The sequence below is a fragment of the Tasmannia lanceolata genome, unplaced genomic scaffold (genome assembly GCF_043159265.1).
Source record: "Tasmannia lanceolata isolate RefF3 unplaced genomic scaffold, GAP_Taslan_0.1 ptg000006l, whole genome shotgun sequence".
NCBI classification, from domain to species: domain Eukaryota; kingdom Viridiplantae; phylum Streptophyta; class Magnoliopsida; order Canellales; family Winteraceae; genus Tasmannia; species Tasmannia lanceolata.
The window spans coordinates 24,924,769-24,928,593 of record NW_027518683.1 but is presented as its reverse complement, the minus strand read 5'-3'; positions in this window follow the sequence as shown (position 1 = coordinate 24,928,593).

Genomic DNA, 3,825 nt, shown 5'->3' with positions numbered 1-3,825 from the left:
ACCGTTATAGTAAACCCGGATCGATCTAATTGTGAGCCGTCAGATTTAACGATCCTGATCTCACCATAATCTAGCAAAGATCCTCTGGACCCGACATTAATAATTGGACCGAGGCTCCTTTACGAAAACAGGAACTTGCAAAATCTGAAAAAAATATATTGTGGGATTCTCCCCAAAATGTAATCAACATGCTCATTTACCTTCAAACGTAAGGAATTGTCTTTTCTCATCTCATCACGCCCTTTAAAAGTCTCTCTACATTTTATACAGTGTTCGTTTTGCTCCACCGCCCCTCTCTCAATTAGAAAAATTGGAAACCTGAAACTCTACTCACTCAAGAAAACCTTCTAAAACAAATATTGACTAGCAAAATCTGGCTAAGATGGATCCCAACTCCACACCATACTCCCATGAGAATTTTGCCGGATCCAGCGTCCAAAATGTCGTGCTCCTCGATATCCCATCGGTTCTCGAGCCCGAATCGCAGGCACTAAAAAAATATGAAGCTGACTAGTCCATGCCTCTTTCAGAGAATGATCAAAATCTCTCTATCTAGGGAAGTATACATTTGCAAGTGACTCCAGCGATAGAGCTCCATTTTGTATGTCTTTCGGCAAATAATCAAAATCTCTCTAGTGAGGGAAGTATACATTCGCCGGTTACTCTGGCTATAGAGCTCCAATTTGTACCTCTTTCAGCGAATGAACAAATTCTCTTTAGCAAGGGAAGTATACATTCGCCAAGTAGACCTCGAATTTGTTGAATCCAAGAGGCTGGAATTGTTACCAGCAGGATGGCACACCGAAATGAAGACTCGGAGTTTCGCCGCGTCAGTGGAAGGAAAGACAATGTAATCTACTCTTGAATTGTTTCTTCTCTACAGTTCTTTATACTTTATTAAATAATTATATTCTTCTCTACAGTTCTTTATACAATTTGGAAACCCTAGTTTATAAATAATTAAATCTGTCTCTGATCAATAAAAGTTAATGTTGAACTAAAATCTACATGCCTAATAGACAAAAAAATCAATAAAATCACTCTATCATAAGTTTGTTCATGTTCAATCATACATTAATAACTAATCTATCATGAAAAGAATACCTTTGTCTTTTTTCAAAAATGACAAATATACCTTTACTCGTGGACACATCAGTAAAGGGCAAATATATTGATATGAACTTTGTTTAGAGATCTGAAGCTCACACCCAAAACAGAGTATCAGAGAAGAGAAATGGAGAGAACGTTCAGAGAAGGAAAAATAAGAACACAGAAGAGAAGAGATGAGAGAAGAAGAAGAGCAAGGAGACAAAAGATATTTTCTCATTCATACCTTTTCTGCTAGGGCTTACTCCCTTAAATAGGAATATGTTCCCTTTTACAACTAATTACAATTGAAATTGCATTTAACAGATAACTACCAACTAATGACTCTATTATTACTTAAGCTGGTTCATTACATAGTCTCCCATCCCCATGGGTTTACGCTGGGCCCTTCTTTGTATGTTATCCACTTGATCCCCATTCATTTCTTCTATTCCCTGATTTGATTCTGGTTCACTTGTCAACCCTTGATGTAAGGATCTATCATTGCCGACCCCATGAAGAATAACCTTGTCCTCAAGGTTCAAAGCCGAAAACTCCAATTGCAGCTCATGTAGATTCTCCCACGTTGTGTCTTCTGGCAATAGTCCGTGCCACTGAACTAAGACTTGTTGAATGGGTTTGTCATTGTTTAGGACAGTTCTCTCACCCACAATCGTTAATGAGGAGATGAGCGGTTGATTTTTAATACTCAAACTAGGCAACTGACACACAGCTTGGAGTGGAGGTCCATAATATGGTTTAAGCAATGATATATGAAGAACAGGGAGAATCTGACTTCCTTCAGGCAACGTCAATTTGTAAGAACCCTTCGTGATTGTAGCTTCAATTGCATATGGCCCATAGTACTTTTTACTACGCTTTTGGAAGGTTCGACGAACTAGGAAATGTTGTCTGTAAGGTTGGAACTTTAACAAAACCCAACTACCCACCTCCAATTGCTTGTCAAGACTTTTCTGATCCGCTAGACAGCTCATTCTCGCTTGAGATTGATGTAAAGTATACTTGAGGCGGATTAAAATCTGATCACGTTGTGGAAGGTCGTCCTCCACTGCTTCAATGGAAGAAGAGCCTGAATTGTACGATGGTATTGTAGGAGGCTTTCTTCCGTAGAGTGCCTCGAACATTGTTCTTAGGCATTTCTTTGAATGAGCAAATGCCTTTTGAGCTTCAGAACTCCACGGAAAAGCGTCTTTTTGTAAGAGGTCTGTGAGAGGGGAGGCTACAGTAGCATAATGACGAATAAATTGACGGTAGTATCCTGTCAGGCTGAGGAATCCGCACAAGTGTTGCAAAGAGGAGGGCCATGTCCAATGTTGCATGGCTTGAACCTTATCAGGATCAGATTGTAAGCCAAGGCCAGACAACAATTGTCCCAAATAGTCAAGCATATTTTGGCAAAATTGACATTTAGACAATTTGGCAAACAGTTTGTGAGCGGATGAACATTCCAGAACAGCTCCTAGTTTCTCTAACCATTGAATGCCCAAAATAACAGCAGCCCCTTTAGAAGGTAGGAGGACTAAATCAAATTGGAATCCAGGTGTTTGGAGATTGAGTTTGACATCAAGGCATTTTTTAGGACAAAGTAATGATTCCCCGTTTCCAATTAAACTCTGAATGGAGTGGGTGGTACTATTGGCCATTTAATTATATTTGCAACTTGGTCCTTCACAAAATTGTGAGTTGAACCATTATCGATCAAAACATGGAGGGAATGGTTAGGGCTTACCCTTGTGAGATGTATAGTACTTGGATTTTGTTGACCGACGAGTGTGGGGAAGCTGATTTCCACTGGTTTATCCCCCAAATTTTCAGTTGAAGTGTCCTCTAAAATTTCATCATTATCATCCTCCATGATGCAATCAGGGACCTCATCAATGGCTTCACCTGTAGTTCGATGTAGGTAAGGGTTTTGGGGAAGGGTCTGCAATTGCTTGATCAGGGCTACGAGTTCTTCGTGTTGTTGTGATTGAGTGAGACGGATTTCGTTGATTTGCTGTTGGCAGAGCTTGAAGTGCTCATCGATCTTAGCTTGTGCATGTTTATTTTCTTCCATTGCTGCTGATAGGAGGCTCAATGAAAGCGCCAATGATATGAACTTTGTTTAGAGATCTGAAGCTCACACCCAAAACAGAGTATCAGAGAAGAGAAATGGAGAGAACGTTCAGAGAAGGTAAAATAAGAACACAGAAGAGAAGAGATGAGGGAAGAAGAAGAGCAAGGAGACAAAAGATATTTTCTCATTCATACCTTTTCTGCTAGGGCTTACTCCCTTAAATAGGAATATGTTCCCTTTTACAACTAATTACAATTGAAATTGCATTTAACAGATAACTACCAACTAATGACTCTATTATTACTTAAGCTGGTTCATTACATAGTCTCCCATCCCCATGGGTTTACGCTGGGCCCTTCTTTGTATGTTATCCACTTGATCCCCATTCATTTCTTCTATTCCCTGATTTGATTCTGGTTCACTTGTCAACCCTTGATGTAAGGATCTATCATATATCGTCAGGTGTTCATTTACGGGTGAATGGATGATACCATTGCGAATGGATGATACCATTTACTCAGAGAAAAGATGATAAATATCCCACACTCAAAGGGACAAATGTAGCATGTGATGGCTGCACCGGCCCACAACTTATAACACTTTAAAGAAGCCCAGTATCATTGTGGTCACATTTAAACAGCTTGGAACATTTCATACTAAGA